The sequence below is a fragment of the Desmodus rotundus genome, chromosome 7 (genome assembly GCF_022682495.2).
Source record: "Desmodus rotundus isolate HL8 chromosome 7, HLdesRot8A.1, whole genome shotgun sequence".
Taxonomy (NCBI): Eukaryota; Metazoa; Chordata; class Mammalia; order Chiroptera; family Phyllostomidae; genus Desmodus; species Desmodus rotundus.
In genome coordinates this window covers 73,992,465-74,013,397 of record NC_071393.1, presented here as the reverse complement: position 1 = coordinate 74,013,397, position 20,933 = coordinate 73,992,465, and positions in this window count along the sequence as shown.

Sequence of the window (20,933 nt, the reverse complement as noted above, 5' to 3'; positions counted from 1 at the left end):
CCACAAAGACAGGCATGAGAGAGGCTCATCCCTCCCATCCACGGGCTTCAGTTTCCTCCTCAACTGCAAAGAAATTGGACCTGCAGGCTTCTCCCAGCAGTCAAAGGCTTTGTGAAGTTCCACTCTTTCACCCTGCATCCCTCACTGGCACGTGGAACCGTGAGGCAGGGCGTGGCAGTTCTTACTCCTCCTGAATTCCAGGACCTGGCCCAAGGCAGGTGCTCATTAAACACCAGCTAACAAACTGATAGAAGTGAACAATAGAGAATAGCTAGCACGTGACCTTATCAGACCAAGCATTCTTGGATGTCATTCATTCACTTAACAAACATTTATTAAATATTTTGTTTCAGGAGCTGTGCCTGACACCAGGGTCATAAATTTTTTTAAAAGCACAAGTCCTGTGCTCAAGAACAACGATTTATAACATGGCAGCTTAGAAGTTGTAACCCAGCATGTACCTAGAGTTTGGGGAGCTGAAAAGAAGATGCAGCCCGTCCCCTACCTGATCCTGGGGACTGAGGGAAGGGAGGTCAGTGCTTCTGAAAGTGCTTCTAAGAGGGGTCTTGAAAAATGATTAGGAGTTACTAGAAGGAGAGAAATGGCTTTTCAGGCAGAATGAACAGCATGTCTAATACAGAGAGGCAAGAGAGTGAGTGCACTGGGAGTCTGGGGAACTGAGGGCAGGAGCTCAGGGGAGGTGTAGGGGAACTGGCTGGAGATGCCTGCCCCTAACTCACTGCACCTGGCAGACAGCCCGGTTGGAGGGCAAACCCGGCCCCTTCTGTTCGCAGTCTACGGTGGGCATCCAGCGATAGCCTGGAAGCTGAATCTTTTGCAACTGAGCTCTCAAGTTTCCCAGCTACAGAGCATCCTATTCCTCTTACTCAGGCCTTTCCCAGGTGAGAAGGGAACAGGGCAGGACACAGAATGGGCACCTCACTCACTTGGATGCATTCCCTTCCTCACCTTAGACACAGGTCTCAGATGCCAGGCAGTTTTCATCTATTGGCTTTATCCTGACTGAGCCATTGAGGTTGCCCTGACCTGGGGGAACTGCCCCAGCTTGTCTGACTGGTTGGGTTGCAGATCGAAGCTTCTGTCTCTCCCAGAGGGCTTCTATATCTGTCTCTCCCAGAGGGCTTCTATATCTCCCCTGCTCCGCTTCTTGCTGCCCCCAGCCCTGACATGTTCCCATAAGCTGGTGTGGATCCTCCTCAGCCAGTACTCATCACTTGGCACGACCCCCTCTCCACTTGTGAAGTTTTAACTTCTGAATCTTTCCTTGCCTCCTGGACCCATCTGCAGACTGAGGCAGCCCTGCTGTCAGGCACATTGTTGATGCTGCAAGAACACTCCTTGCAGAGGTTTGCACCCCAGGAGCTTCTGCTTCCCAACAGGCCTCTGGAGGGGGAGGGTATTTCTGTGTGTCTTGGAGACCAGGGAGCACTGTGGACGTTTAATGAGGGTGGATCAGGGATGCTCTGCAACGTGGGGACAACCCCACAGAACAACGGATTGTCGCATTGAAAGTGCTCATAACCTCCACCATTGAGAGACACTGCATCTGGGCCCCCTTTATTCACGGAAGTGCGATTTGTGTAAATCTCTATATCAGGACACCTGGGAGGCTTGTTAGAATGCAGATCCTAACTCTGGAGGGCTGGGGTGGGGCCTGAGCTTCTGTATTTCTAAAGAGCTCCCAGGTATTATTCAGGCTGCTGGTGCAGGACCACACTTTGTGAGGCAAGGCTTTACAGCACAGATGTGCGTATTTCTTTTAGGAGGGGCATGTCCTTGGGGGCATTTTGTCAGTAGAATTTGTCGAACTAGACATTTGCAAATATTTGCTTAGATTGGTGGTTTTTGGCCAGGAGTGACTTTGCCCTTTCCCCAGGGGACATTTTTGACTCTCACAACTAGAGGAGCAGAGGCAGGGGTGCTAATGGCATCTAGTGGGCAGAGGCCAGATACAGTGCTGAACATCCCACTGAGGACGGGACAACCCTTCACAGCAAACCACTGTCCAGCCCAAATGTCAGTAGTGCCAAGGTTAAGAAACCCCGGGTTAGATAAAATTTTAAAGCAATGCAAAATATGTTTGTGGGCAGTCTGACTTCACTGCAAGTCGGCGACTGTAGCCACAGTGCTGTGAACACGTGTCAGTGACCGAGGCTTGGACCCCCCTGAGCGGGAGCAGCGAGCAAGTTAGAAATCAGAAGCACTGGGTTGTGGTTCGGGTACCAAACTCTGGTGATAGGTGCTAGACTTTCACAGCCTCAGAGACCAAATACATGTTTTAAAGATTTTATTATTTATTTTTAGAGAGAAGGGAAGGGAGGAAGAAAGAGGAGAGCAACATTGATCGCCTGTCTCTTGCACACCCCCCAGCCAGGGACCAGTCCACAACCCAGGCATTTGCGCTGACTGTGAATTGAACCAGCAGCCTTTCACTTTGCAGAATGATGCTCAGCCCACTGAGCCATGCCAGTCAGGGCTTGCAGGTCAAATTTTTAAAAAATCTATGAAGGAGAGGAGGTAGCGAGGTGGTGGGGAGAGGGATAGTGAAAGGTTTTCTTAGGCTGCGCCGAGGAAGAAATGCCAATCAGCCACAAAATTAGGCAGTACAGAGCTTTATTGGGGTTTGCGCACCGGGCGAGGTTCCCTGGTCCGCAGAGCAGGCTGAGGAAGTCGCGCGGAAGCAGGGAGCATGGCAGGGTTTTATGCACCAGATTCTGGTTGGCTCCCCTCGTGGGGGCTAGGGATTGGTCTCTTTGAACCAGGCGGCAATCCATCATTGGTGGTTTCCTGGTTTGACGTCAGCCGTCTCTTTCGGGTTGTAGTTCGGCTGCCATTTTGTCCCACCCTGCCCATCCTGACAGATAGGACGTAGGAGAAGCACATAGGTAGCTGTGGGCATGGCCCATATTTTAGTTCTGGCAATGGGGTTTCGTGTTTCTTATATTCTTTTGAAATAAATAGTTAAATATAAATAAACACAAAGGCAGACCATGCCTGCGTCGATGAAGAACGAGGGCTATTGGCCAAAGATTGTGATTAAGCCAGTGTACCTGGGGTTAAACAGAATTACCTAACCAGGATGAGCGATAGATAAAGCAATACCATTATACTTATGGCAAAATACATTTGTGAGTGAAGAGAACATGACAGGCTATAGGAAAAGACAAAAGTAGGAACCTTGGGAAGAATGCCACTTGCCTTGGATCTGACTCTTTCGTAGCACGTGCAGAGTGGAGGGGGCATCTGGAGGCACGGGGGTCAGGCTCTTCCCTCTTGTCTTCAGTTTCAGCCACGCAGGACCCTGAGGACTGACCCATGGGTATCATAGTCCCAATGGCTACAGGTCACATCCTGACAACCTGCTGCCTGGAGGGGCCTCCCATGTGGCCTCTGGCCAGCCCTCTTGGAACAAGGCCCGTGCCCAACCCCTGCCCCTCTGCCCCTCTGCAATCCGCAGCCTGGCTCATTGTGCTTAGCTGCTCGGCTAGACAGACATGGCACCATGTCCATGGTGCCCAGACATGGCAACTTTCTGTGCCCCCCAAATTTCTCACTGTCCTTATGTCCCCCATTTTCCACTTGCCCAGGCATATTGCCCGCTCTCTTATTTCCTGCGAAATGTCAACTAGAACCAGAGTACCTGGACAGTACACCTTGCTTCAGACCCCCTTTCCTACCCATTTCCAAACTTGCTTTCCTGTGCCCCCTCCCACAAGACATTTCTTTCTCAGACCAGCTACCTAGAAGCATCAGAGAATTTTCCTTAGTGATGCTGACGGATTTTTTTTATTATGCTAACCTCTCTGTGTGCTGTATGAGTGTTTTAACAGAGGATATTTGGATAGCTAATGTCTCAACTCAGAGAAGTAACTCCAGAGGTGGGAGTTAAAAATCGCCGAATGGCAGAATGAGAAGAGGTCTTGCAGATCACCTAGTGCAACCCTCTCAAGTGACAGACACAGAACCGAGGGTCAGAGAAGTCGTTTGCCCACGGTCACACAGCATAGCAGGGGTAAAGCTGAGAGCACAACCCAACTCCCACTCCTTCCCGCAGTCAGCGTTCAGCCAGCAAGTCCTTTCTGAGCATTTGCTCTTGCGTGCCAGGTGCTACTGGGCAAGTCGGCGCTCATCAGGTGAGAGTCTCGTCCCAAGTCACTGACAAAGAGAGGTAACTTACGTCACCAGGTAGCCTTTACTTGACTTGGCTGCCAGGAAGTTAGACGTGAAAGTTACATGCAGTTACAATAACTACCCTTAGTGCACACTTTTCTGGAAAAACTGTCACCCCATTTTTATTATATGCCTTTTATTCATTTATCCTTGTTGCATGATTCTATCATTTTTTGTCATTTACTGTGAAGTTGTTTTTGGATATAACTGGAGTGTGAACAGTAAGTCTTAACGCACTTATATCAGTAAGGATCAGGTTTAGCTGTGGGTAACGATACTCAAAATGGCCATGGCTTCACCAAGACAGAGGCTGTTTCTCTTTAAGTGACCGTCTGGGGGTGGGTAGGCCATGCCCAGCGTGGTGGCTGTGCTCCACAAGTCCTCAGGAGAACAGTGGTCCGCAGGGGGCTTGGCTGTCAGCTGCAACTCAGCCCTCTTGTTAATTACCTGCCAAGGATAATATAATTATCTTCCAGGAGCCAAATAAAAGACCGTTTAACTGAGCAGAGGCACCAGCCCCAGGCCTCCCCCAGGACAAGCCCCCTTAGCTCTGGCTCCCTCACGCCTGTTGTAGTGAGGGCCCTCCCCGAGGCCCACAGACCCTCTGGACACCTGAATCCCAGGAACATTTTGGGTGTGGATGAAGTTTGCCTCCCACCTTGGGGAGCAGAATGTGGTGGTGGAGAAAGGGAGGAGTTGAGGTGGGCCCGCAATCAGCTGCCAAAGGGAGGACGGAAATGTGGCTGCTTCAGAGGCAAAGGCCCAGACTGGGGCCCCATGGGAAGGTAGATCTGGCATGTAATTCCTTAGAGTGTGACCTCCTTGAGGCCTGTAGCTGAACTGTACTGGAGCCAGTCCCTTGGGTACAGGAGAACAGCCTGCAATGATACAACTATTGATGAATAGTGTGACTGTAGTTTTAATTGTAATTGATTACCTTGTCTTGGCATAATGTCCTGGCTTCCCTGTGTCTGTTGTCTCCCAAGCATCCCCCCTCCCTTTCCAGGACTAACATCATGGTGCCAATATCCAGGAAGCGCGTGCCCTGTCCCAAGCCTTGCTCCCCTCGGGCGAGGGGCTTTGAGTCAGCTTTAGAACAAACCTGGCTGGGGCTCACCCAGCACACAGCCCTGCCTTCTGGTTTCTGAGGATGGCCCCAGAGCTGGTAAACCAGCCCTCCTCACCTCCGACCCTCCACCCCAGGCAGGGGATGTGCCTCTCATCTCTTCATTTCTCATGCCTTGCTGAGGGGCACAGGCAGGATTCTCAGGACTGTGGAGCCATCCGTCCTTGTGGAGGATCTCGGCTCCAGAACAAGGGAGGCTCGGTGGGCTGCTCCAGAGAGCACTGGGTCCGGCTTTGAGTTTGTTACTTTTTTTTAGCTTAAAGAGAAGATGTTGGGTCCAAAGACAGAACTTCCAGCTCCAAAGTCTCATGATTCCGTGATGATTCCTGCCCCGTACAGATGTCCTGAGTGACAAGCCTGACATTGATCACCCTTAGCCCTCAGGGCTGGTGTTAGATTTAAGGTTGTACCAAAATCGGGCCTTCGGAACAGGCCCGATTTGAAAGAAGCAAGCAGGGCTCCCTGCTTAGAAGTGACAAGAACTCAAAGTAACCCACAGTGAGTTATACCCTTTCTGGCTGCTTGGTCCTCTTTGCTTGGCTCTCCCTTTACAAGAATGGTCCACGTCTGGGTCCTCCTGTGCCTCCCTTCGATGCACTTCTTCTAGCTCATCTCTCAGAGGCTCCCCACAGCCAACCCGGGGCCTTCTTTGCCTGCAAGAAAACATCTACACGGCCCAGGACAAGATGGTGGTCTCTTCCCTTCCAGCGGTTTCCATCAGCATGGAGAGAGGAAAAGTGAGGACTTCAATAGCACATTCCAGACGTTGGATTCATGCACACTTCTCTGAGTTTTTGTGTCTGCCCCCAACCCACCCTGCCCCGGCTCATTCTTCTGCCAAATAGTCTTAGATATTAAATCTGTCAAGGGGTTTGAGGTTTGAAATCTACCAAAATCTTTTTGATTGAAACCAATGAAATCCTCTCTCTGCTGTGCTCTCTTATGAGCCTCTATTATGGCGCCTCTCACCCCTTCACGCTATGGTGTCTGGATTGAAAGCGAAGTAAGAGCAGGGACCTTTTCTTTTTCATCTTTGAATCCTCTAAAGCCTTGCTATTTGAAGTGTGGTTATAATTACATTATAATAAGATCTCCAGGTGATTTATTAAGGTTTGAGCAACACCGTCCTAGGCATTCAGTACAGGACTCTTTCAATATTGGCTTGAGCCAGGAAGTGGGTATACTATACGGATGGTTATAGGCAAAGCACTCTTGAAATGACAGGTTTTGTGGGTCTGTTCTACTGTTCCCGTTAAACCACAGCAAGGAAAAACCCATCTGGAGGAGGTTTTGGCTAAATGTTACCACAGACAAGCTGGAGCACCTCCTTCAGGGGCAGCTACAGCCTCTTCCTTCAAGGCTTTCTTCTAGCAACAGCTGCATCTTGACAGGGCCTTCTGGATATCCCAAAAGAGGGATTTCAGTTTTGGGTTCTGCAGGCCTAAGGGAAGGCTGTGGAAACCCAGAAGTTTGGGGACCCTTCTCACACCATTTCATATGGGCAGCTGTCACCTTGGCCTAAGTGTGGACAATCTCGTGAAGAAACTAGGTAGCAGTAGCAATGCCACGTGTGTGGCTCTGGCCCGAGGGTTACGCAGGATCTAGAGACCTTGCTTAAGGGCACCCAGCTCCTTGAAAGTGGAGTTTGGGGCCAGAGGTCAGGGCAACCAGACTTTCCTCTAACCAGGGGTGGCTCGGGCCCAGCTGTGGACGCTGCCCTGCATGCTGTCTTCTACTTCCTCCAGGCACTGGCTGGTTTCTAAGGCAGAGTTCTGTGTGACAGCTCATTAGATGCAGAGAGCCAGCAGAAATTCAAACTTTAGAACAATCTGTCTGGCTTTATCCTGGAGCCAGGCTGGTCAGCAATGACCAGAGAACAAAGGGTTCCGCGGATATGGGAAGCAAACAGCATGAAACATTAATAGTGTATTTTAAAGGCAGGTGTAATGGGTCTGGGCCAAATTCCCCCACACTCCCAGGTCTCCTCCTCTGCCCGCCTTCCTGGAGTTGTCCTTATAAGCCTCCATGCTGCTGGCATGCTCCTGTACATCTGCCCCACTGTAGCTACTATGCAGTTTCTCTTGTGGGGTGGGCACTGCCAAGGTGTATGTGCCCTGCGAGCTCCCATTTTCCAGACTGGGGAGCTCTCTGCAGCCTGAGGGTATTGTGGGGCTCAGGCATGACCTAACTCAGTGCTTTCAGGAGGGAGTCACTGAGCCATGGCCTCCCCGGGATCTGGAGGGAGAAGGGAGGGCAGTTGGAGCTGGAGCTGGAGGGGGGAAAGAGGAAGTTGGGAGGGCAGAGAGGTCAAGGGAGACACTTGATCTCTGTGACACTGGGTTTCTGGCCCTCACTTCGAGGAGGCCCCAGAGCGGTAGCTGCTTCTGGGCTGCAGCTCTGCGCCGCCCAGCCCTGTGGTCATGCCACCTGCTTCCCACAGGCCGGCTTGTAATATGGGGGTTGATTGCAGTCACCACTGGGAATCTTAATGAATTCACTGTGCGCGTTCGCTTCTAACTGTACGCAAATGTGTGCAAATAATCACAATGTTTTTGCTATCCCAGGAGGCCTGGCACTATTTTTGTTCCGATTCCCAGGCTGGGGTTGTGGGGTTCACGTGGGCGCTCCAGAGGGCTGGGGTCATTTAAAGGTTGGGAACACTTCCTTTTTAAGGAAGACAACCCATTTTCCCCTCTACTTTCTTTTCTTCTTTCTTTTAGATATTCAGCCCTATACTCTGAGAGAATGAAGAAATGTGACCCCTAACCCAAAAATGAAAGCCTGGAAGAAAGCCCCAAGCCCTCATGGGAAAGGGCACAGCCTGTGAGGCACTGTCTCCCCTGTGAAGAGACAGGATCACAAGATTGTCTTATAATTTTTTTACAATAACAATTTTAGAATTAAAACAAATTTTATGTTCGGCTATTTTGAGTTTTTAGTTATGTCCCGGGAATGTAGATGTAACTGAAAGTGGGTGAAGTCACAGGTCTGCTGTAGCCGCAGCTGGGGAATCATTAGAGGAATATTTAACATACGTCTTACCCTGTTCCTAATTAGCAACAGCTCTGAAAGACTCAGACACTGAGTGGCGGAGACACTGGTGGTTCGGTTGCGGGGGTCACAGAGAAGTCTAGGACAGCTGACCCATCGCACCCCTGCCACTCCTTCCCTTTTCTGGGAAAGGGAAGGGAAACTAACACTGCCTGAGCATCTGTGTGGTTGGCACCATGCTCAGGGTTTACCCATGTTGTCACCTGGTTTAATCTGCATTTTTTTTTATAAATAGGTGAAGAAACTGGAACTCAAAGAAGTTTAGTAGTTTACAAGGGACACAGCAGGATTTCTATCTGTGTCTGAGGATCCTAAACCCCACCCTTCTTTCACTGCTAGCTACTTCCCTAAAACAGCCCGAAGCAGACACAGCATCTGCTTCACTGGCTAACACAAGCAGAGCCCGGTGGCTGTTCTCCCTGACTGCAGGCCAAAATCCACTGCTCCTAAAGGCGTCATTTTGCACAACTACTTATACAGAAGGGCATGGGCACTTCTGGCTCCTGGCTTCATTTCACTTGTATTCTCTGCTAAGCTCCACACCAAGTTTTCTTTCTGTCTGAGGAATCATCCTGGACTTTGAAGGCCCCAAAGATACACCAGGTTGGGCAGGGTGTAGCCAGAGTGCGCATGGGGGACAGGCTGGGTCAGTGCGCAGCTGGGGCTGCTGAAAGGTCTTCCTTGTTTCATGGGTAAGGAAAGTGTTTGGGTGGCACGAGACCCTCCTGTGTTGAAGGCAGATGTCTCCTTGTCCACCAGAGGGAATGGAACACTGGGTAATTGAATATGAACATCAGGCTCGAGCTTTCAATGTCTGTTCCCTGGGATGGCAGTCCATCTAAGGGGAGGGAAACAGGATGCATTGTTCCCTGACCCCCCCATCCCAACCCCCAGCCCCGGCTCCACTTCAGGTTAGGAAAGAGGCTGTTTTCTCCCATGTCTCTCTCCCTATAGGCTGATTTGGGAGGAGGGGCATAAGATAGAAAATGGGTATTTTAGGGCTTCTTTCATAACCTGCATTAATTTATTAATTTTAAAGTTTGAATCTTCTTTTCCTCTTGTAAATGCAAAGTTCCACCTAGAGGTATAGTCCTAAACCCCAGATGTACATTTAATAACCTGGGAGCTTTAAAAATACTACGGCCTAGATCCCATCCCTAGAGATTCTTATTGGTCTTGTGGGGAGCATGGGCATTGGGATTTTTAAAAAAAGATTTTATTTACTTATTTCTAGAGAGAGGGGAAGGGAGGGAGGGAGAGAGAGAAACATTGATGTGAGAGAGAAACATAATTCAGTTGCCTCTCACATTCACCTCAACCAGGAACCAAATCCACAAGCCAGGTAGTGCCCTGACTGGGAATCGAACCAGCAACCTTTCACATTGCACTACAACACCCAACCAACTGAGCCACACTGATCAGGACCAGCATCAGGATTTTTTAAAGCTCCCCAGGTAATTCTAATGTGTATCCAGTGTTTGGAACCACTGCATCTAAATCATCTGACAGGCTTATTAAAGCACAGATTGCTGGGCCCCACCCTCTGAGATTCTGAGTCAGTAGGTCTGGCAGGGAGAGCAAGAATTTGCATTTCTAATAAGCTTCGGTGATGCTGATACTGCCGGACCAGGCACTACGCTTTGAAAACCACCGTTCTAGAGTGACTCTGGAGGTGAAGGAAACCTCCAGACTTTTACTGCTGTTATACGAGTACTTACTGTATGTCAGGCACTTTGGTGTCAAAGACTTTATATATTATGGTCTCCTTTAGTCCTCTCAGAACCTGTATAATTTGATCTTTTAAGTAAAATACATGGTGTTTTTTATAATGCTACATTAATTTTGTATGTGCTAGATTTGACTCCCTGGCTACAACATGCACCTTCTGAAAATAGGGCTAGTGATTTTTCCACTCTTCTCCTGGACTTCCTTTCCCTACCCTGTGGCTGTCTGAACACATAGTAATAACTACAATTCGTTGAGCATCAGCTATGCGTGAAAGCAGTCTACTAGGTGCTTTGCGTAGTTTGTTACAACTTCTGCTCCCCAGCAACCACGCAGGAGAGTGCTGTAATTACCTCCACTTGACAGGTGATGTGACTATCTTCCCAGAGGTCAATTTACTCTTCCCATTATCACCAGTTGGTGCCAATACTAGGATTTTAACCCTCATTTGTCTGACTCCAAAGCCTTGTTTTTACCCTGTTTTCTGGCTCTTTAACTGTGCCACAGTATTCTCTCTGGCCATCTAACTGAATCCTCAGGGAGTCCTGGCTCCTTTTTCAATGGGCTCTGGGCATGAGTGAAGTGGAAAAGGGGTGGGCAGGTCGTCATGACTTTGGGGATGCTGGCTCCCATGGGCCCTCGGCCCCTGCAGCTTTTATCTTCCCAAACCACAATCCTTGGCATACAGTTGACGCACAATAAATATTTACAGGCATACTTGGAGATATTGTGGGCTTGGTGCCAGACCAACACAATAAAGCGAAGTGAATCTTTTTGTTGGTGGATGTTCTTGCCTTCAATTTGTAAAAAACACATCTATGAAGGGCAATAAAGCAAAGCTCAATAAAAAGAGGTATGCCTGTATTTAATAGAGTAGAACTGGTTGTACCTTATATTGTAGCTCTTGGTTATACACTGTTTTGCATTAAATATCCTCTACTCCTTCTTTTGTGTAAATTGTATCTTCTCAAAAGATGAAGACAGCAAAAGATTGGCAAACTGATATCAGAAACACATAAAAAAGCATTATACACAAAGTACCATTTGTTGCAAGATTTCAAGGCTGGTTTAATATATAAAATCAATCAATATATACCCAATATGAATAAAATAAAGGACAAAAATTGCACGATTATCTCAATAGACACAGAATAAACATTCGACAAAAACCACCGGATTTTCAAGATAAAAACACTCAATAAACTAGGACTAGAAGGGACTTTGTCAACCCGAGAAAGGGCATGTACCACAGCGAGCATCACACTTGATAGTGAAAGACTGAAAGCTTTTCCCCGAAGATCAGAAACGAGACAAGGATGTTTACTCTTGTCGCTCTGTGCACCGTTGCACCGGAGGTTCTAGCTAGGGCGGTCAGGCAGGAAAACGTGATAAAAGGCGTGCAGACCTCCTCGGCCGGCCGGGTGACTCAGGTGGTGGGAGCATTGTCCCATACACCGAAGGGCTGCGAGTTCGACTGCTGGTCAGGACTCATAAGGGAGGCAACAGATCAATGTTCCTCTCTCACATCAATTTTTTTTCTCTTTCTCTCTCTCCCTCTGTCTCTTAAAAAAGAAATCAATAAACAGATCCTCAGGTGAGAATTCCAAATATATATATATATATATACACACACACAGTGAAAGGGAAGAGGTAAGACTATTCACAGATGACCTGAACTTGTACATAGAAAAGCCTTAGGAATCCTCAAAAAAGAAAAAAAAAACCCCACAACTATTTGACTAGTAGATGAATTCAGCAAGATTGTAGAATAACAGGTCAATATACAGAAATTAATTGTATTTCAATACACTAGCAATGAACAATCTGAAAATAAAATTAAGAAAACAATTATAGTTACAGCAGCATCAAAAAGAATAAAATAGTTAGGAATACATTTTTAAAAGATGTGCAAGATGTATGCACTGAAAACTACGACACATTGTTGAGAGAAATTAAAGAGGGTCCAAGCACATGGACAGAACTGTTCATAAATTAGAAGCTGGCTTTTTTTTTGGCAGGACTCGAAAGTGAATCCTCAAATTCACATGGAAATGCAAGGGACCAAGAATATCCAAATGATCTTGAGAAACAAAATCAAAGTTGGAAGACTCGCACTTCCCAATTTCAAAAGTTACTGTATAGCCACAGTGATCAAGACAGCATGGCACTGGCGCAAAGGACGGACATATAGATAAAGTCCATAGGACTGAGTGTGCAGAAATAAACCCTCACACACACGGTAAACTGATTTTTAACACGTCTTCCAAGACCATTCCGTGGGGCAAAGAACAGTCTTTTTAACAAATGGCACTCTGGCCACTAGGTATCCACACACAAAATAATAAACTCGAATCCCTTTATACCACACAAAAATTAGCTAAAAATGGAACATAGGCTTCAGTGTAAGAGCTAAAACTATAAAACTCTTAGAAGAAAATATCTGAGTAAATCTTTGTGACCTTGGGTTAGATAATGGTTTCTTAGACAAGACACTAAAAGCATAAACAACATAAGAAAAAATAGGCAAAATGAACGATATTAAAATTATAAGCTTTCGTGCAATCATCAAGACAAGAGGTAAAAAGACAACAGTAGAAAGTAGTAGAAAATATTTGCAAATTGTGTACCTGACATGAAACTTGTATCCAAAATATATAAGGAAGTCTTACAACTCAACAATAAAAAGACGTATAATCCAATTTTAAAATGGGCAATGGATTTTTAAAAATATATTTACTGATTTGAGAGAGAGAGGAAGGGAGAGGGAGAGAGAAACATTGGTGTGAGAGAGAGATGTTGATTGGCTGCCTCCCACATGTGCCCCGACACGGGACCAAACCCACAACCTAGGTGTGTGCCCTGCCCGGAAATCAACCCCAACCTTTCAGTGTACCCGGGACGACCCTCCAAACAACTGAGCCACCCCGGCAAGGGCTGGGCAAAGGATTTTAATAGATGTTCTCCAAAGAAGTTATAAAAATAGCCAATAAGCCCATAAAAAGATAATTTAACAGCCGCTGTCATTAGGTAAATGCAAGTCAAACCCACACGATTCTTCAAAAGATTAGACACAGAGTTACCATTTGACCCAGCAATTCCGCTCCTAGGCATATACACAAAAGAATAAAAAACAGGTGTTCTAACGAAAATCTGTACACAAATGTCCATAGTAGCACTATTTGCAATAGCCAAGAGGCGGAAACAACCCAAATGTCTGTCAGCTGATGAAGAGATAAACAAATGGGATGTATTCCTATAATGGGACGTTATGCAGCCGTAAGAAAGAATGAAGTACTGATACATGCTATCGTACGAATGAATCTTGAAAACATTAAGTGAAAGAAGTCAGTCACAAAATACAACATAGTGTATGATTCCATTTATACGACATGTCCAAAATAGGCAAATCTACAGGGACAGAAAGTAGATTAATGGTTACTTGGGCTGGGAGGGCTGGGGGAAATGAAGGGTAACTGCTAAGAGATACGGGATTTCTTTTTGGGCTTTTTGGGGTGATGAAAATGTTCTAAAATTGTGATGGTGGTTAGAAAACTCTGGAATTATTTTAAAACCATTAGATTATACACTTTAAATGGGTGAATTTTATGGTAGGTGAATTATATCTCAATTATATCTCTCTTTTTTAAAAGTTTTTATTTATTTATTCTTAGAGAGAGGAGAAGGGAAGGAGAAAGAGAGGGAAAAAAACATCAGTGTGTAGTTGCCTGTAGTGTGCCCCCTACTGGGGACCTGGCCCACAACCCAGACATGCGTCCGGACTGGGAATCAAACTGGCAGCCCTTTGGTTCATAGGCCGGCACTCAATCCACAGAGCCGCACCATCTAGGGCTCAATTATGTCTCGATAAAGACAATAGGGTAGGCAGTGGGAAGGCAGCCAGATCTGTCTTATACCTCATGGTCTTCTTAACATTCCTAATATGATTTGGGGCATATAGTATGTGTTTAATAAATACTTAGTTAAAGGAAGTAGTTTTGTTTTCAGAGAAGTAATAAAGTGCATAAGAGAAGTTAAACCTATTAGGGATGTGTAGAAATAAGAATAGACACCAACCCCCCCCCCCCCCGCATTGCCAAAGAACCAAAATGAAACAAGGTCCCCAAAACATAACATTAAATTCTTTCTTAAAATAACATTGCAAAGACAATGACACAAATTTTGCTTTAGGTACCAAAGAAATGGAATTCAGAAGCTCTCTGCCTACAGGGTGTATTTGAGAAATAAACATTTAAGTAAAACTTCCTTCCTGCACACAAGGAAACTAGTAAACTCTAGTTATGCTGTCTGAAGAACTGCATTCTAAACCAAAGCCACATCAAGATTTTTCTCCCCTCCCCTCTGAGAGTTTACCTAGTCCAAGGGCACAGTGAAGGTCATAGTCCATGATCTGTCTTGGAGCTAAACTAAGCTGGGGAAGTCGTTTCTCCTTAAGGTCAATAAGAATTTATGCCAGGGCTTACACAGAGGTCAGTTTTGTTTATTTCATACTTGCATTGTGAGAGGGGTCAGGATAGAAAAAATGATTTCACTCTGAAGCATCCAGGAATTTTTGATATTTTTCCCTGGTTGGGAAACCCAGGACTGATCCCAATACTTGGTTTCTTCATCATGAGTTCACACAGCCTCTGAGGATGCTTAGGAGGCCATGGAACCTGGAATAGGCTCCTTCACCTGGTCTGATTTGGGGGAAGAGCTCAGAGTCCTCGGAGTTCCCCTTCAATCCTTAGAGGTTTATTACATCCTGAACAGGTTTGATGACCCTGAAACCTTAGGAGACAGCCTGAAATTACCCAGTTACACATTGCATTTTGACATTTTTTAAAACAAAGTAACAAGTATTGTTAAGTTAAAGCTGGGCTGGTCCTAAAAAAAACAACTTGGTATTTGTTCAAATCACTGATTCAGGTGCCCTAATCTGTGCCAAGGAGTAAGTTAGCTTAGTAATGCAAAGGAAGTTGGCAGAGAGAGACAAGAAGCCCAGGGTTGGCAGGGGAGGAACTACAGGGGCAAGGATCTCTCCTGTTTCAGAAGATTCCATGATGATGTAGGAAGGGAAGCAAAGCCCAGTGCAGTGTGTCTGTCAATCCAATGGGCTCCAGACACCGCACCAGAGATACCCTGACTGTGCCGGCAGGCTTTTCAGCACCTTCCTCTTGCTGGCCCACCTGACAGCCGGACATGGCCCAGACATGCGGGTACTCATGCTTGAAGGCAGATGTGAAGTAATGGTGGCTGCTGGGGACTGGTCTCCTGTATCCAAGAGGACTTTTCCTCTGAGCCCACATGATCTCTGGTCCTTGGCTGGGAAAACCCCTTCAGGCTGGCCCCCCCTCCCCCACATGGCCCTGTTCAGAAAAGGGATAAGGGGTCCCTGTTGGCCCTGTACACATCTCATCCAAGCGACAGACCACAGTCATGTCCAGTCATGCACACTAGCCTAAACCCACAGGGCCAGGGCAAGGGTAGAAGATAAGGCAGTGTGCTCATCGCAGGCAAGGATAGAAGTAGGAACTGAAAACGTGCCCCAGAGCTGATGCTGGGCTGCTGGGCCGCTTCCTGCGGGTGATGCAATCTCTTCTGCCACAGGTGGTGGTAGCTGTGGGAGTGTTTGCAACTGAGAGAGGCTGGAATTCACCTCGCTAGGCTGCCTCAGGCTTGGCCTTCCTGTTCTGGGGGCGCAGGGGACATTGTGTTATTGATGGGGGAAGGGAAGTGAATTCTGTCTGTGGGGAGGGACTGGGTGTGCCGTTAAGGCAGTAGATGTAGGGGCTGTAGCACCAGCTTTTATGCCAGACAGATGTGACCTCCAATCATAGTTCTGGTGCTGCTTGCCTGTCTAGAAATATGACGTTAGTTTCCTTGAGTGTAAAAGGGCACTGATGGTGATGACTTCCTCTTGGGGTTGTTGAGGATTAAATAAGACACCTTTTGTCACATGTCTAGCATGTAGTATGTGCTCAGCAGGTGGGAGTTGTTTGGATTATAGCCCAAGGACCTCAGGCAGGATTGGGTAAGAGGCTGGTGTTGCCCAAAATCCTAACCCCTGCTGAGCCAGACAGTTTACCCAAGTTATGCCAACCTCTGGCTCTGTTGGGGCAGAGACATAAATGTGAGTATTGGAAGGTTACCTGTTGATGGCACAGCTTGGAGCTGAGCCCAGATCTCCTAACGTCTAGGGTTCTTTCTACTTGACTGATGGCGGGTGGGCTTTGGGGGCAGAAAAGAAGTGAGGCATCAGACATTTCCAGGAGAAAGGCAAGGTCACCTCGGGGAGGCTGTTTATCCTTAGCTTGTCTAGTTGCAGCTTCTGCCATACCTTCCTCCTGTCCCCATATTTCCCTTAGTTTATGCACACGAAGATTCATGTTTGTGAAGAAAGGGCATGGATATACTCAAGGACCCCCAAGGGACTGTATCTGCACCTCTAGCCCTTGGAGAGGAGCCTAGCGTATGGCCACTGCTTAGTTAATGTTTAATGAACTCATACCTAGCTGATCAGATCTCCTCCCTCCCTGGCAGAGAAGGACCCTCTACTACTCCTGGAAAGTTGAGGCTGAAAGGTTGGCTGGGAAACAGCTGATTCAACTTATCATCTCTGCTCAGATCCTCTTGAACCCCACATTCAAAACTTGGGAGGCTCTAGGCCCAGAAGGGACCAGTCTCCAGCTCTTCCAGAGTGGCAGACTTCCTTGATAACAATTGATCATTCTCTGGCCTCCACTGGAAATTTCTGATATTTCCCTGACAATCCCAAGGAAAATATGTACTGGTGTATTGGTGTACCTTTGCCCAGGAAAGAGGCTGCATGCTGGGGTAAGTAGATTTAAAGGAAAGAGTATTTTAACTGGATTTCTTCATCTCTTACCAGGATAAGGCCTGCTTTTTTCCCATAGGCTGGGCATGCTGAGTAGGGGGAAGGGGAGCTGAGGCAAGATGCTGAGGGCCATGCTTTAAGTTATTCTGTAAATTGGCCTCCACAGACATAGTTCCATCATGTGCCAAGCCTGGGCGGGGGTGGTCTGAGGGCACCAAAGCGCTGATGGCATCACCTTTGCCTTCTAAGGCTTTGCTGGTGAGAAGAAACGCAGGTAAGACCAACCATCCCAAGTGGCAAACACAATGTAGGACAGGACATGCATGGAAATGCTCCACTGAAGGTTTTTTCCATGCCCTAATATTCGTATTTTTAAATGTGGAAAAATACATTCATCCATTTGCTTACTCAGGCAATATTTATTGCATGTCCCTCCAAACAAAATTGAGTATGCACTAAATGTCATAAGTCATGGACTTCACCGTATCTTTTAGGTTCCTCTGGGCTTTAGCAGGGCTGCCTCAGTCTCTGCATTGACCTTTACATGCAGGTTTCTGAATTCCCAAATGTTTTCTCTTTAGTACCTGGTTTTTCTATTTTAGTCCCACTGAACTAGTGATTGGCATATGGTGAGCCAATTTACTGGGAAATCAAGTCTCTCCACTTGTTTATCCAATTAGCAGAAGTCAATCTGTCTGTCTGCTGTCTGTTCTGCTATTGTCTCCCACTCCTCTCCTTCTCTCTCCCTCTCCCTCTCTCTCTCACTCACACACACACACATCCACACACGCCCTCTGCAACTCAGAAGAGAGGAACTAATTCCTATGCAGGCAGATGGAATCATGCACAGAGAGATAAATTCACTCTGTTAGAGTAAATCCAGAGAAGGAAGGGACACCAAGCCTTCCAGGTTCTTGGTCTTTCTTACATTCAGGATCCGTCCTCAAGGGAATTAAGAGGCAAGGGGGTCAAGCACTATGGGCTCCCCCAGCAAGACCCCCACCTTACCCATAAATCAGTTTCCAATCTAACCCCTCCCTGGGGGTTGAGTTACAAACCTCGGTAACCCCAGGGCAGACTGCCTGGTAATTCCTATTATTCAGCTGTCAGCTGGTTTTTAAAAAACCTCCCTTCCCAGTGATCCAGTTACCAGAGTTTTAGAGCCCATTCCTTGTCTCTGAGAGAAACCCTATAGCCAGGTGAAACAATGGAGAGGGCTCCTGCCTGCTGTCTACAGGGAGCTGGGTTTTCTCTTCTGTTGAAAGCACTCCCTTTAACTCTTCGAATCCCTTCCAGCTTGTGGGGGAAGGTCTGCTCCCCCTCAGGCCTGCACATTGATGCTGTTCAGAGAGACTTTGCCTTTCTCTGAGGACCCTCCTTCTAGAGCCAGGATCAGTCGGCAGAAGAGAAAACAAATTAGGGCAAGAGGTGGGAAGAGAAAGAAAGAAAGGGAATTCTCTGAAATAAAGGCTGCTGCGGCTGCGATGTGCATTTGCTCCGAACCCCGTCAGAAGCCTAGGGTTCCTGTTACTAGTGGGCAGCTCTTGGACAGGGTCTCAGAGCCCGGATCTCTGGCCCAGCAGGTCCTAACTCTGTGGAGTCTGCCCGGTCTGGCAGCGGAGAAAGGGAGGGGTGAGGGGCGGGGTCTGCTTAGACTGGGATGAGAGGTGGGGAGTGAGGCTACTGACCTCCCTGACCCCTTTATCCCTGACAGTCTTTTCTGGTCCCTCTGGCTCAGAAGGCTCAGTCCCTGCTGCTTGACCTTAGAGGCTGAGAGCCCAGGAGGCCAAGCCACCAGGTGTCCTTTAGAACTAGCCTGAGGGAGCAGCCTGGGAAAGCCTGGGAGAGAGGACTTAGAAGAAATGTCACTACAGGGTGTGGCCCTCCCTTCATCTTGCAGACTGCCCAGACCCACTAAGATGATCCCCTCTGCTCCCCTAGAGTGGTGATTTTAAGTCTTCTATAGGGTCACAGACCCTTTTGGGAAACTGTTATAAGCTAGGGAGCCACCCCTCCAAAAATGTTTGTGTTAACCCACATGGAATTTATCCAGATTCAGAGATTCACAGTTGCTAAAGCTGAGGAGACCTGGTAAGTCTGGCAAATACGTGGATCCCGGGTAAGCACCCTGCTCTACCAGCTTCCTGGCCCTGTGGACCCAAAGCAGACAGAGGATTAGCACCTTGGGTGGGTCAGGAGAATTAGGATGACCTCTGTCCCCTGGAGCCTGCAATGCCCTGAGGACAAATTCAGAGCTGCTTTATCCTTTAGTTTCACTCTTTACCCTAAATAATTCCTGTCGACATCACTGGCCAGCCTGAAACACTGGCCCAGGAGGAAAGCCAGTAAGAAGGATGGGCGGAGGAGGGGACGGAGATCCGTGTGTGGTGAACAGGTGAGGGCTCCTGAGAACCCTGCGCAGAGGCTGGGCTTGGTCTCCTGTCTCCCCACATGTGCACTGCCGCCCTGATGGGTTCTGACACTCCCTCTCGGCCCAGCCTCCTGGCCAAATACTATACCTCCTTTTGGCTCCAGCACCTCTTTTTGGATGTCCGTCAAGTCCTGGGGGTACTGGGCTACTGGACAACCGTGCTGCTCCCCTCTTTCCCTTTTCCCTCCTCTCCGTCGTTTTGGAACAGTGTTTTCTTACTCCAGCAGCCACAGTGCTCAGTATGCCTGGTTTGCTCTCTTTTAGATAACTTTGAGGGAGCTAGGGAAAGAAGGGGTAGGAAAAAAGGTATAAGATGACTTCAGGCTCTTCTGAGCTCAGGGTCCCAGCTCCCTTAAACTTAAATCTGTCTGAGTTTACAACCCAGAGAGAGCAGCTTGGTAGTCAGAGGACTGCCAGTCACCACTGCCACTGGGATCAGGCCCATCACCGATCATCTAGTCTATCACAGGGACTGGCTCCCTCTCACTCATTTCTGGACTCTTCGTTTATCTTTCCTAAAATTCAGGCTTGGTCAAGTCACTCTATTTTCTGTAAAATCTTTGCTGGCTTCCCTGTGCCTCCAGAATAAAGTACAGATTCCCCAACCTGGCAATCTGGGGACACCAGTGTACTCTCACTTGAATCTATCTGTCCATGCCCACCCTTCCTAAGTCCCAGTGTGCACCCAATGGTCCCCAGCTCTAGCCTGCTCCTAGGCCAGATTCCCCAGTGCACTTGGTTCTGCTGCCCCTAGGCCTGGGCTGTTTTACATGGTTTCCTTATTGAAAAAATGTCCCCTTCCTTCAAGGCCCAACTAGAAAGCCATCTCTCTGAAGCCTCTGCCAGTCTTTCCTTTGTTTCTCTCCCAGGAGTTAATTCCTGAAATTAACACATCTCATACTGTTTTCCATTATTTTCAGGTCTACCTCTCTCAGTAGGTTGTAAGCTCCCTGATGGCAGACACCAGGTTTTTGGCACCCAGCCCAGTACCTGGCACAATGGAGGTGCTCAATAAATGTTTGTGGATTAGTCCACAGACTCCCTTACCGATAGTACACCATCTGCAGGGCACATTGCTGTCCTGGCAGCACCAGCACCACCTCTGGATGCCGCCATAAACAGGATGTGTGTCAATTACCCAAGTAGTCCCTGCATTTTTTTTATTTCTCCCCTCCTCAGCCAGATGCTTATTTTGTAAGTGTCCACGCTCAGTCAAGAAGAGTACCTGAGAATCCCTTTGGATGTGTTTAATCTTAAAGTCTCTCAGTAAGAGCACTAGACACATGTTGTCAGGATCCCTACAGATTTGGGGCTGGGGTTTTCCCCTGACTTGCTCAGTAAGTGGGAGGATGCTTTGCCACCGGGCTGGGATCCACAGGGACCCGCACCTGAAACCCACTAGAAGCCGCCGGCTGCGTCTACAAGCTCTCCGCCTCCCCGCCCCTCCCCGCCTGGAGGCCGAGTCTATTCAGCCCGTTCCCGAGAAAGAAGACAAGTTACTTTGGCGCCCCCTCGCTCGATCCTAATAGGGTTCAGGGACCCTCCGCTGCTTCCTGAGCCTGCGTAAGGAACGG